General features: G+C 47.4%; 1 pseudogene; it reads left to right on the top strand.

Annotated features, from left to right (window-relative positions):
- Positions 1–1298: 1298 nt before the first annotated feature.
- On the top strand, positions 1299–4235 carry LOC109881855 (glyoxalase domain-containing protein 4-like; annotated as a pseudogene).
- The last annotated feature ends 10712 nt before the right edge of the window (positions 4236–14947 follow it).

Below are 14947 nucleotides of genomic sequence, written 5' to 3'. Positions count from 1 at the left end.
CACATAGTTTGTGATGAATGACAGGTTGTTTCTTCATGCACAATTAAAATTAAGCTGCTGCATTGTAGGGGTTTAGTGAAGGCGGGTCCTTTTTTATCTTTAGGGGAGTATACAGAATGTTAAGACTACACAAGGGGTAATTCAATTTTAATTCAATTTAATGGGCTTTATTGGCGTAGGAAATACATGTTTACATTACTTGAGCAAGTAAAATATCTCTTTCTATATACATATTCCTCTGTCTCTCTCTCTCTCCTCTCCTCTCTCTCTCTCTCTCTCTCTCTGTCTCTCTCTCTCTGTCTCTCTCTCTCTCTCTCTCTCTCTCTCTCTCTCTCTCTCTCTCTCTCTCTCTCTCTCTCTCTCTCTCTCTCTGTCTCTCTCTCTCCCTCTCTCTGCATAGATCGCCTGTTCTTTCTTGTTTCCTTTTCTTGGTTGTTTGCCTTTTTCTATGCATGATCTCGGCACGGCTTTAGGTGTGTTACTGAAGCCACTGTCACTGTGGAGGAGTTTCTGGTCTCAGTAGGACAGAGGGTAGGCTATGAAAATGTTGCTTATGCTTTGCAGATGAATAAAGCGGAGGTGGTTTTTTCTTAAAGAAGAGTGTCTTGTTGATCGTATGGTTGTACATGGTGTACTTCTTAAAGAAGAGTGTCTTGTTGATCGTATGGTTGAGCATGGTGTACTTCTTAAAGAAGAGTGTCTTGTTGATCCGATGGTTGAGCATGGTGTACTTCTTAAAGAAGAGTGTCTTGTTGTTCGGATGGTTGAGCATGGTGTACTTCTTAAAGAAGAGTGTCTTGTTGATCGTATGGTTGAGCATGGTGTACTTCTTAAAGAAGAGTGTCTTGTTGATCGTATGGTTGAGCATGGTGTACTTCTTAAAGAAGAGTGTCTTGTTGATCCGATGGTTGAGCATGGTGTACTTCTTAGAGAAGAGTGTCTTGTTGATCGGATGGTTGAGCAGGAGGGGGTTCAGGTGAGGCTAGTCTCCCAGGTAGTGGAGGAGATGCCTGGTACGAGTGATGGGGTACAGGAGGGGGTTCAGGTGAGGCTAGTCTCCCAGGTAGTGGAGGAGATGCCTGGTACGAGTGATGGGGTACAGGAGGGGGTTCAGGTGAGGCTAGTCTCCCAGGTAGTGGAGGAGATGCCTGGTACGAGTGATGGGGTACAGGAGGGGGTTCAGGTGAGGCTAGTCTCCCAGGTAGTTTAGGAGATGCCTGGTACGAGTGATGGGGTACAGGAGGGGGTTCAGGTGAGGCTAGTCTCCCAGGTAGTGGAGGAGATGCCTGGTACGAGTGATGGGGTACAGGAGGGAGTGTTGAGAGGAGTCAGGTGTCTGTGGCCTCAGTTGAGGAGGATCAGGAGAAGGATATGAACATCTCTTTTGATTTGATAGCAGCTAGTGACATCTAAATGTACAATCTAGAAGAGGTAATTTATTGAACGTTTATTTAACTAAGCAAGTCAGTTAATAACAAATTCTTATTTGTTAACTGCCTAGTCCAGGGGAAGAACGACATATTTTTACCTTGTCAGCTCTGGGATTCAATCTAGCAACCTTTCGGTTACTGGCCCAACGCTCTAACCACTAGGCTACCTGCCGCCCCAGGTGAATGGGTTCCTGGATCAGACTTTTGGGAAATCTGTCAAATTGACACATTTCTTTGATGTTGAGGTCAGCTGTGGTGTTACAGAAGACGGTGGGGTTAGATCAGTTGAATGTGAAGAAGCGTCCCCGCTTGAGATAATTTGTTACTGCTGTCACGGCAGCAAAAGGTAGTGGGAAAAGTGGTAAGGATAAGGGAAAAGTGGTAAGGATAAGGGAAAAGTGGTAAGGATAAGGGAAAAGTGGTAAGGATAAGGGAAAAGTGGTGAGGTTAAGGGAAAAGTGGTAAGGTTAAGGGAAAAGTGGTAAAAGTGGTAAGGATAAGGGAAAAGTGGTAAGGATAAGGGAAAAGTGGTAAGGTTAAGGGAAAAGTGGTAAGGATAAGGGAAAAGTGGTAAGGATAAGGGAAAAGTGGTAAGGATAAGGGAAAAGTGGTAAGGATAAGGGAAAAGTGGTAAGGTTAAGGGAAAAGTGGTAAGGATAAGGGAACAGTGGTAAGGATAAGGGAAAAGTGGTAAGGTTAAGGGAAAAGTGGTAAGGTTAAGGGAAAAGTGGTAAGGATAAGGGAAAAGTGGTAAGGCTAAGGGAAAGTGGTAAGGTTAAGGGAAAAGTGGTAAGGATAAGGGAAAAGTGGTAAGGATAAGGGAAAAGTGGTAAGGATAAGGGAAAAGTGGTAAGGATAAGGGAAAGTGGTAAGGTTAAGGAAAAATTGGTAAGGATAAGGGAAAAGTGGTAAGGTTAAGGGAAAAGTGGTAAGGATAAGGGAAAAGTGGTAAGGTTAAGGGAAAAGTGGTAAAGATAAGGGAAAAGTAAAACAATGATAATGATCATGCCTCGTAGGGTGTTTTTTCTCAAAGTCTTGTTTCTCTGTTGTTTCATCTGTTTTTCTTTTCTATATTGACAATCAATTGCAAGGATCCTTAATTAAACAACGTAGACAAACTGAGTGTGATATATAATTGTGTACTACATAAGAAAACTCACATGGGTTATATTGGCTTTGAGGTCAGCCTTGCATTTTGGTTTCAAAGTAGGGGACAGAAGCAAAACGATAACCTTTTACAGAGATGTGCTCGGCATGACGATTTTGCGTCACAAAGGGTTGGAAGAAGGATGTAAGGCAACTTGTAAGGGCCCTTTATGATGGAAAATGGAGCAAGGTAATGGTCGGCTTGGGGCCTTGTGGCTGAACTGATCTACAATTATAGAGTGGGAGAATATCGCCTAGGCAACGACTTCCTCAGTTTGACTCTGCAGTCTAGCCAGGCTGTCAGCAATGCTGAGCTGCTTGGTTGGCCCTCACTGGGGTTGGAAAGGGGCTCTCTCTCTATATATATATATATCTTTTTAATTTTACCTTTATTTAACTAGGCAAGTCAGTTAAGAACAAATTCTTATTTTCAATGACGGCCTAGGAACAGTGGGTTAACTGCCTGTTCAGGGGCAGAATGACAGATTTGTATCTTGTCAGCTCGGGGGTTTGAACTTGTAACCTTCCGGTTACTAGTCCAACGCTCTAACCACTAGGCTACCCTGCCACCCCACCATATGGCTGAGGCCCCAGGAGGTTATCGCCTCTACCTGGTGGACAAAGAATAGCCTCCCACTGATCCTGTACAGAAGGTGTCTGGCAGGGTCTGACCTGCAGGAATCAATACGCTGCTGCTCCCTTCTGGGGACGAAGGTGAAAGAGGGCAATGAGGAGAAGAAGACTGTGCTGATGGTATTCACACAAACTCAGTGTAAACTAGAGCTTCACAACGTTGTTGGGACAGTAGATCATGTGACAGCCTTCGGGCAGATAGTGTTCTCCTGTCCACGTGAGCAGTTGGCAGATCTTGAAGCCTTGATGACAAAAGGAAACCGTAAAATCCTTACTTCCTTGGTTAGCCTGAACACCCCTGGGAAGGCTTGGTTAGCCTGGATGCCCCTGGGAAGGCTTGGTTAGCCTGAACACCCCATGGGAAGGCTTGGTTAGCCTGAACACCCCTGGGAAGGCTTGGTTAGCCTGGATGCCCCTGGGAAGGCTTGGTTAGCCTGAACACCCCTGGGAAGGCTTGGTTAGCCTGGACTCCCCTGGGAAGGCTTGGTTAGCCTGGATGCCCCTGGGAAGGCTTGGTTAGCCTGGATGCCCCTGGGAAGGCTTGGTTAGCCTGGATGCCCCTGGGAACGCTTGGTTAGCCTGGATGCCCCTGGGAAGGCTTGGTTAGCCTGGACTCCCCTGGGAAGGCTTTGTTAGCCTGGACTCCCCTGGGAAGGCTTGGTTAGCCTGGACTCCCCTGGGAAGGCTTGGTTAGCCTGGACACCCCTGGGAATGCTTGGTTAGCCTGGACTCCCCTGGGAAGGCTTGGTTAGCCTGGACTCCCCTGGGAAGGCTTGGTTAGCCTGGACTCCCCTGGGAAGACTTGGTTAGCCTGGACTTCCTTGGGAAGGCTTGGTTAGCCTGGATGCCCCTGGGAAGGCTTGGTTAGCCTTGATGCCCCTGGAAGGCATGGTTAGCCTGGATGCCCCTGGGAAGGCTTGGTTAGCCTGGACTCCCCTGGGAAGACTTGGTTTGCCTGGGAAGGCTACAGTACAAGTGGTCATTTGGACTGATTCAAATGCATATGAGATCTGCTTGGTTTTTTGATTGTTCTTTGTGTTGTGGGTCCCCAGACCCAATAAAGGTTATTTGCATCTCAAACTCTCTTTCTATCTCTCTCTATATTCCTCTGTCTCTCTTATATCACTTGTCTATCTCTCTCGCTTTTTCTCACTCATTCTTCCTCTCCTATCACTATATCCTTTCTTCTCTCTTTCTCTTCCTCTCTCCCTCTTCTATCTCAGTCTCTCGCTCTTTCTCTCCTATCCCTATATCCTTTCTTCTCTCTTTCTCTCCCTCTATCTGTCTCTTGCTCTTTCTCTCCCTCTATCTCAGTCTCTCGCTCTTTCTCTCCCTCTCTCCCTCTATCTCAGTCTCATGCTCTTTCTCTCCCTCTCTCCCTCTATCTCAGTCTCTTGCTCTTTCTCTCCCTCTCTCCCTCTTCTATCTCAGTCTCTTGCTCTTTCTCTCCTATCCCAGTCTTTCTTCCATCCTCTTTCTGTGCACTTCTTACTCCCTCTTTCTGCCTTCTCAACACTGTTTGTGAGACAGGACCCAGGGATCTGTTTGCTTCAGCATGGCCTGTTTATATTGTGGCCATTACTAACAGGTCAATTCATTTGATCGATGAGATAAAGGACTCACCCCCTTTGGGGATACTGAGTGTGTGTCTGTTCATACGTGTCTCTCTCTGTGTGTGTGTGTGTGTGTGTGCATGTGTGTGTGTGTGTGTGTGTGTGGGATCCAAATGTCCTCACAAGGATAGTAAAACAAGGAACATTTGACAAGTGGGGACATTTCGACGGTGCCCCAAAGGAAAATATGTCCACACAGAAACAGAAAGGGAAACAGCTTCAGGCAAACACATTTGTTCTCTCTCTCTTACACACACTCTCTCTCCTCTCTCTCCTCTCTCTCTCTCTCTCTCTCTCTCTCTCTCTCTCTCTCTCTCTCTCTCTCTCTCTCTCTCAGAGATAAATGGTGTTCGTCATGTTAGTTCAATAATATAATAGACTGTGAGTTATGGAGAAATTATAGGATTGTTAATTCATGTTTGGACTGTAGTTTGTTGATGTGTAGTGATGAATATATGATGCATGAATTTTCATGAAGTGACAATCAAATATGGAATGTGTGTGTGTCTCTGGTGCAGGCATATGCAGTACTTTATGACATCACTTTATCTGTAACCATAGCACTCTACGGGTCACATAAAATCAAGTGTGTGTGTGTGTGTGTGTGTGGTGCTAACTCGTTAATTGTTGCAAATCACGTCATAGTACCTTGAAGCATTAGCCTGACATTGAAAAGCCTCGTAAAGTGCATAGTGATTTAGTAACAGGTTAAGGTTGTCTTTCTGTACACACATCTGGAACACATGATTTAGGAACAGGTTAAGGTTGTCTTTCTGTACACACATCTGGAACACATGATTTAGGAACAGGTTAAGGTTGTGGTTGTCTTCTTGTGTTTTAACGGGACTCCAAATCACGGGCTGGATGTGATACAGCCTGGATTCGAACCAGGGACTGTAGTGACACTTCTAGCACCGAGATGCAGTGACTTGGACCGCTACGCAGTCGGGGAGTACATACAGCTTAACACATGTGTAGAAACACGATGCTAACACACCATTAGTACCTGCAATGGCACAGAAACACGATGCTAACACACCATTAGTACCTGCAATGGCACAGAAACACGATGCTAACACACCATTAGTACCTGCAATGGCACAGAAACACGATGCTAACACACCATTAGTACCTGCAATGGCACAGGAACACGATGCTAACACACCATTAGTACCTGCAATGGCACAGAAACACGATGCTAACACACCATTAGTACCTGCAATGGCACAGAAACACGATGCTAACACACCATTAGTACCTGCAATGGCACAGTAACACGATGCTAACACACCATTAGTACCTGCAATGGCACAGAAACACGATGCTAACACACCATTAGTACCTGCAATGGCACAGGAACACGATGCTAACACACCATTAGTACCTGCAATGGCACAGAACACGATGCTAACACACCATTAGTACCTGCAATGGCACAGAAACACGATGCTAACACACCATTAGTACCTGCAATGGCACAGAAACACGATGCTAACACACCATTAGTACCTGCAATGGCACAGAAACACGATGCTAACACACCATTAGTACCTGCAATGGCACAGGAACACAATGCTAACACACCATTAGTACCTGCAATGGCACAGAAACACGATGCTAACACACCATTAGTACCTGCAATGGCACAGAAACACGATGCTAACACACCATTAGTACCTGCAATGGCACAGAAACACGATGCTAACACACCATTAGTACCTGCAATGGCACAGTAACACGATGCTAACACACCATTAGTACCTGCAATGGCACAGAAACACGATGCTAACACACCATTAGTACCTGCAATGGCACAGAAACACGATGCTAACACACCATTAGTACCTGCAATGGCACAGAAACACGATGCTAACACACCATTAGTACCTGCAATGGCACAGAAACACGATGCTAACACACCATTAGTACCTGCAATGGCACAGGAACACAATGCTAACACACCATTAGTACCTGCAATGGCACAGAAACACGATGCTAACACACCATTAGTACCTGCAATGGCAGAGAAACACGATGCTAACACACCATTAGTACCTGCAATGGCACAGAAACACGATGCTAACACACCATTAGTACCTGCAATGGCACAGAAACACGATGCTAACACACCATTAGTACCTGCAATGGCACAGAAACACGATGCTAACACACCATTAGTACCTGCAATGGCACAGAAACACGATGCTAACACACCATTAGTACCTGCAATGGCACAGAAACACAATGCTAACACACCATTAGTACCTGCAATGGCACAGAAACACGATGCTAACACACCATTAGTACCTGCAATGGCACAGAAACACAATGCTAACACACCATTAGTACCTGCTACTCAGTAAGGGACAAATGCACCACTTCATAACTGACTCTAATCACCAATATAAGATTTGTATACGTATGTGTGTGCTTGTTTGTCTGTTTGTTTGTTTGTTTGTTTGTGTGTGTGTGTGTGTGTGTGTGTGTGCGTGCGTGTGTGTGTTTGTGTGTGTGTGTGCGTGTGTGCGTGCGTGTGAGTGTGTGTGTGTGTGCGTGTGCGTGCGTGTGAGTGTGTGTGTGTGCGTGTGTGTGTGTTTGTGTGTGTGTGTGTGTGTGTATGTGTGTGTGTGTGTATGTATTTAATTACCTCCTATTAAACAAACAGTTTAATTAAGGTTACACAGTAGAACAGAACGTCTAATACAGGCCATCACACTTACAGAGAGGTCTCCACACACTTAAATACCACCGTCTTTAACAAAGGCCAGTCACATTACATAGAGTTTACAACGAGAGAGAGAGAGGGGGCAAGGGAGAGGGAGGGAGAGAGAGGGAGAGAGAGAGGCAGAGGGAGAGAGAGGGGGCGAGGGAGAGGGAGGGAGAGAGAGCGACGGAGAGGGAGAGGGAGAGAGAGGGGGGCGAGGGAGAGGGAGGGAGAGAGAGTGACGGAGAGGGAGGGAGAGAGAGCGACGGAGAGGGAGAGGGAGAGGGAGAGAGAGAGCGACGGAGAGGGAGAGGGAGGGAGAGAGAGAGCGACAGAGAGGGAGAGGAAGAGAGAGAGCGACGGAGAGGGAGAGGGAGGGAGAGGGAGAGAGAGAGCGACGGAGAGGGAGAGGGAGAGGGAGGGAGAGAGAGAGAGAGCGACGGAGAGGGAGAGGGCGGGAGAGAGAGAGAGAGAGAGAGAGCGACGGAGAGGGAGGGAGAGAGAAAGAGCGACGAGAGGGAGGGAGAGAGAGAGCGACGGAGAGGGACAGGGAGGGAGAGAGAAGAGCGAGAGAGGAGGGAGAGAGAAAGAGCGAGAGAGGGAGGGAGAGAGAAAGAGGGAGGGAGAGAGAAAGAGCGAGAGAGGGAGTGAGAGAGAAAGAGCGAGAGAGGGAGGGAGAGAGAAAGAGCGAGAGAGGGGGGGGAGAGAGAAAGAGCGAGAGAGGGAGGGACAGAGAAATAGCGAGAGAGGGAGGGAGAGAGAAAGAGCGAGAGAGGGAGGGAGAGAGAGGAGGTGGGGGGGAAAGATGAACTATAAAGGAAGTGTGAAGCGACGGGGCATTTGGTAAAGTATAAACAAAACTGGGCGATTTCTTTCTTTCCTGTTTCCTTCTGTTATTCCACATTCAGCAGTTCTGTTTCCTCCTCTCACCCATCAGTCAGGCCAGAGGGATATGTGACTGCTCAGTATGTGAGTGTATGTATTTGTGTGTGTCTCTCTGTGAGTGTATGTATTTGTGTGTGTCTCTCTGTGAGTGTATGTATTTTTGTGTGTGTGTGTATGTATTTGTGTGTGTGTGTGTGTGTGTGTATGTATTTGTGTGTGTGTGTGTGGGTGTGTGTCTGTCTCCACGTGTACGTTCACTAGATTAGAGCACATACCCCTCTATATAGTACACACAGACACATACACCACATCTGTATGAATACCATATGTTAAAGTCAGATGTCTGGCGTACTCTGTCTATCACCTTAGGTGACTAGTGAGTGATGACTACACCTTGGTCCATATAGACCCGCTGGAAGCCCAATATGTCTGTCTGAAACACACCTTAAAACAGCCAGCATACCCATCTCAGCCCCTTCCTACCAACCTCCATCCTTCACACACTAAAGGTCAATTCTTCCTATCAACCTCCATCACAAACTGAAGATCAATTCTTCCTATCAACCTCCATCACAAACTGAAGATCAATTCTTCCTATCAACCTCCATCACAAACTGAAGGTCAATTCTTCCTATCAACCTCCATCACAAACTGAAGGTCAATTCTTCCTATCAACCTCCTTCACAAACTGAAGGTCAATTCTTCCTATCAACATCCTTCACAAACTAAAGGTCAATTCTTCCTATCAACCTCCATCACAAACTGAAGGTCAATTCTTCCTATCAACATCCTTCACAAACTGAAGGTCAATTCTTCCTATCAACATCCTTCACAAACTAAAGGTCAATTCTTCCTATCAACCTCCATCACAAACTGAAGATCAATTCTTCCTATCAACCTCCATCACAAACTGAAGATCAATTCTTCCTATCAACCTCCATCACAAACTGAAGGTCAATTCTTCCTATCAACCTCCATCACAAACTGAAGGTCAATTCTTCCTATCAACCTCCTTCACAAACTGAAGGTCAATTCTTCCTATCAACATCCTTCACAAACTGAAGGTCAATTCTTCCTATCAACCTCCATCACAAACTGAAAGTCAATTCTTCCTATCAACCTCCATCACAAACTAAAGGTCAATTCTTCCTATCAACCTCCATCACAAACTAAAGGTCAATTCTTCCTATCAACCTCCTTCACAAACTAAAGGTCAATTCTTCCTATCAACCGCCATCACAAACTGAAGGTCATTACTTCCTCAGGTACTTTAGCCTGCCACTCCCCGGGCTATGCTCATATTTTACTTCTGTGCCATTGTGTGTGTGTGTGTGTGTATGTGTGTGTGTGTGGTGTGTGTATGTGTGTGTGTGTATGTGTGTGTGTGTGGTGTGTGTATGTGTGTGTGGGGTGTGTGTATGCGTGTGTGTATGTGTATGTATGTATGTGTGTGTGTGTGTGTGTGCGTGTGTGTGTATGTGTGTGTGTATGTGTATGTATGTATGTGTGTGTGTGTGTATGTGTGTGTGTGTGTGTGTGTGCACGTGTGTGTGTATGTGTGTGTGTATGTATGTATGTGTGTGTGTGTGTGTGTGTGTGTGTGTGTGTGTGTGTGCGCGTGTGTGTGTGTATGTGTGTGTATGTGTGTGTGTGTGTATGTGTGTGTGTATGTGTGTGTGTGTGTGTGTGTGTGTGTGTGTGTGTGTGTGTGTGTGTGTGTGTGTGTGTGTGTGTGTGTGTGTGTGTGTGTGTGTGTGTGTGTGTGTGTGTGTGTGTGTGTGTGTGTGTGTGGATGTGTGTGTGTTTTGTTTGAATGTGGATGGGTAGCGGAACGACCATTCATCAACACAGACATAAACCAACACACAGTAAAAAAGCTGTAAATGTAACGTTTCTTAAGGGACAGTTACATTCCACACAGATCCTGATTTGACCTCTAAAGCCCCGACTCTCTACACACGACACCCATCATTCCTACACCTATCTAAGTATGTTTATTATAGCACCTACCACATTCCATTCCCTTTCGCCATTCCATCTTAACCCCCCCCCAGTCCTACCACATTCCACTCCCATTCGCCATTCCATCTTAACCCCCCCCAGTCCTACCACATTCCATTCCCTTTCGCCATTCCATCTTAACCCCCCCCCAGTCCTACCACATTCCACTCCCTTTCGCCATTCCATCTTAACCCCCCCCCAGTCCTACCACATTCCATTCCCTTTCGCCATTCCATCTTAACCCCCCCAGTCCTACCACATTCCATTCCCTTTCGCCATTCCATCTTAACCCCCCCCAGTCCTACCACATTCCATTCCCATTCGCCATTCCATCTTAACCGCCCCAGTCCTACCACATTCCACTCCCCATTCCTTCTTAACCCCCCCAGTCCTACCACATTCCACTCCCTTTCGCCATTCCATCTTAACCCCCCCAGTCCTACCACATTCCACTCCCTTTCGCCATTCCATCTTAACCCCCCCCAGTCCTACCACATTCCATTCCCATTCGCCATTCCATCTTAACCCCCCCCAGTCCTACCACATTCCATTCCCATTCGCCATTCCATCTTAACCCCCCCCCAGTCCTACCACATTCCATTCCCTTTTGCCATTCCATCTTAACCCCCCCAGTCCTACCACATTCCATTCCCTTTTGCCATTCCATCTTAACCCCCCCCAGTCCTACCACATTCCACTCCCTTTCGCCATTCCATCTTAACCCCCCCAGTCCTACCACATTCCATTCCCATTCGCCATTCCATCTTAACCCCCCCCCAGTCCTACCACATTCCATTCCCATTCGCCATTCCATCTTAACCCCCCCAGTCCTACCACATTCCATTCCCATTCGCCATTCCATCTTAACCCCCCCAGTCCTACCACATTCCATTCCCTTTCGCCATTCCATCTTAACCCCCCCCAGTCCTACCACATTCCATTCCCATTCGCCATTCCATCTTAACCCCCCCCAGTCCTACCACATTCCATTCCCATTCGCCATTCCATCTTAACCCCCCCCAGTCCTACCACATTCCATTCCCATTCGCCATTCCATCTTAACCCCCCCAGTCCTACCACATTCCATTCCCATTCGCCATTCCATCTTAACCCCCCCCAGTCCTACCACATTCCATTCCCATTCGCCATTCCATCTTAACCCCCCCAGTCCTACCACATTCCACTCCCTTTCGACATTACATCTTAACCCCCCCAGTCCTACCACATTCCATTCCCATTCGCCATTCCATCTTAACCCCCCCCAGTCCAACCACATTCCACTCCCTTTCGCCATTCCATCTTAACCCCCCCCCAGTCCTACCACATTCCACTCCCATTCGCCATTCCATCTTAACCCCCCCCCCAGTCCTACCACATTCCACTCCCATTCGCCATTCCATCTTAACCCCCCCCCAGTCCTACCACATTCCACTCCCATTCGCCATTCCATCTAACCCCCCCCCAGTCCTACCACATTCCACTCCCTTTTGCCATTCCATCTTAACCCCCCCAGTCCTACCACATTCCACTCCCTTTCGCCATTCCATCTTAACCCCCCCCAGTCCTACCACATTCCATTCCCATTCGCCATTCCATCTTAACCCCCCCCCCAGTCCTACCACATTCCACTCCCTTTCGCCATTCCATCTTAACCCCCCCCAGTCCTACCACATTCCATTCCCATTCGCCATTCCATCTTAACCCCCCCCCAGTCCTACCACATTCCACTCCCTTTCGCCATTCCATCTTAACCCCCCCAGTCCTACCACATTCCATTCCCTTTCGCCATTCCATCTTAACCCCCCCCAGTCCTACCACATTCCACTCCCATTCGCCATTCCATCTTAACCCCCCCCAGTCCTACCACATTCCATTCCCATTCGCCATTCCATCTTAACCCCCCCAGTCCTACCACATTCCACTCCCATTCGCCATTCCATCTTAACCCCCCCCAGTCCTACCACATTCCACTCCCCATTCACCATTCCATCTTAACCCCCCCAGTCCTACCACATTCCATTCCCTTTCGCCATTCCATCTTAACCCCCCCCAGTCCTACCACATTCCACTCCCATTCGCCATTCCATCTTAACCCCCCCCCCAGTCCTACCACATTCCATTCCCATTCGCCATTCCATCTTAACCCCCCCAGTCCTACCACATTCCATTCCCATTCGCCATTCCATCTTAAACCCCCCCAGTCCTACCACATTCCACTCCCCATTCACCATTCCTTCTTAACCCCCCCAGTCCTACCACATTCCATTCCCTTTCGCCATTCCATCTTAACCCCCCCCAGTCCTACCACATTCCACTCCCATTCGCCATTCCATCTTAACCCCCCCCCAGTCCTACCACATTCCATTCCCTTTTGCCATTCCATCTTAACCCCCCCCAGTCCTACCACATTCCACTCCCATTCGCCATTCCATCTTAACCCCCCCCAGTCCTACCACATTCCATTCCCATTCGCCATTCCATCTTAACCCCCCCCCAGTCCTACCACATTCCACTCCCTTTCGCCATTCCATCTTAACCCCCCCAGTCCTACCACATTCCATTCCCTTTCGCCATTCCATCTTAACCCCCCCCAGTCCTACCACATTCCACTCCCATTCGCCATTCCATCTTAACCCCCCCCAGTCCTACCACATTCCATTCCCATTCGCCATTCCATCTTAACCCCCCCAGTCCTACCACATTCCACTCCCATTCGCCATTCCATCTTAACCCCCCCCAGTCCTACCACATTCCACTCCCCATTCACCATTCCATCTTAACCCCCCCAGTCCTACCACATTCCATTCCCTTTCGCCATTCCATCTTAACCCCCCCCAGTCCTACCACATTCCACTCCCATTCGCCATTCCATCTTAACCCCCCCCCAGTCCTACCACATTCCATTCCCATTCGCCATTCCATCTTAACCCCCCCAGTCCTACCACATTCCATTCCCATTCGCCATTCCATCTTAAACCCCCCCAGTCCTACCACATTCCACTCCCCATTCACCATTCCTTCTTAACCCCCCCAGTCCTACCACATTCCATTCCCTTTCGCCATTCCATCTTAACCCCCCCCAGTCCTACCACATTCCACTCCCATTCGCCATTCCATCTTAACCCCCCCCCCAGTCCTACCACATTCCATTCCCTTTTGCCATTCCATCTTAACCCCCCCCAGTCCTACCACATTCCACTCCCATTCGCCATTCCATCTTAACCCCCCCCAGTCCTACCACATTCCATTCCCATTCGCCATTCCATCTTAACCCCCCAGTCCTACCACATTCCATTCCCATTCGCCATTCCATCTTAACCCCCCCCAGTCCTACCACATTCCATTCCCATTCGCCATTCCATCTTAACCCCCCCAGTCCTACCACATTCCATTCCCATTCGCCATTCCATCTTAACCCCCCGAGTCCTACCACATTCCATTCCCATTCGCCATTCCATCTTAACCCCCCTCAGTCCTACCACATTCCATTCCCATTCGCCAATCCATCCTAACCTCCCCCAGTCCTACCACATTCCATTCCCATTCGCCATTCCATCTTAACCAATCAATCGGAGCTGCATCAGAAAACTGATCTGTTTCCTCTCTTCTCCACTCCACTTCTCACCTCTAAGATAAATGGGAAGCTGAGAGTGTGAATCAAAAGCAAAATGGCACATTTGAGCAGGGAGAGATGGAAACTATGAGTGATAGAATTACTAGATGGAATGGAAGGCACATGGAAGTGAGCAGGTTTACATAAAGTGATGGTAATGGCACTTAAACCTCAGCATACTGCAAACAACTGGAAGTGAGCAGGTCTACATAAAGTGATGGTAATGGCACTTAAATCTCAGCATACTGCAAACACAGACACAAAAAAACAAGAATCTGAGTGGCAGAAAATTATACAGGATTATCAAATTACCATAGCTTTATTAACCCCCCACACACACACTCACTCACTCTCTCCTAGATCTGAAGGCTAACACATTATTACCCAATTATAATATGATGACTCCCATCATATTGTGGGATCTTAATTTGGCCAGTATTGCCACAGCAAAATAAACCTGCAGCAACAACATTTGAACGCGTAGTCTATAAAGCGGTGCGGCAGGTAGTCTAGTGGTTAGAGCGTTAGACTTGTAACCAGGAAGGTTGAAAGATCGAATCCCAGAACTGATGAGGTAAAAATCTCGTTCTTCCACTGAACAAGGCAGTTAACCCACTGTAAGGCCATCATTGAAAATAAGAATTTGTTCTTAACTGACTTGCCTGGTTAAATAAAAAAATGTGGGTTTTCAGTGAATTTATGCTAAAACACAACACTTATCTGCAGGAAAATGTTCATCCACAACAGAGGGATCAAATGAAGATCCTACATCTGTACGTGTATTGTGGTGGATCAGCTATCAGGTAATATGGAAGATCTGGTGGGACTTTCTAGTTATGGACTTGGATCATCTATACAAACATGCAATTCTATTTCTCCTCTATCTGAACCTTCTTGAATACTGTTTATGTGACTGGCCAGG

Source organism: Oncorhynchus kisutch, linkage group LG18 (assembly GCF_002021735.2).
Source record: "Oncorhynchus kisutch isolate 150728-3 linkage group LG18, Okis_V2, whole genome shotgun sequence".
Classification (NCBI taxonomy): Eukaryota; Metazoa; Chordata; class Actinopteri; order Salmoniformes; family Salmonidae; genus Oncorhynchus; species Oncorhynchus kisutch.
The sequence above is the reverse complement of the archived record's forward strand: the minus strand, read 5'-3'. Positions and strand labels throughout refer to the sequence as shown.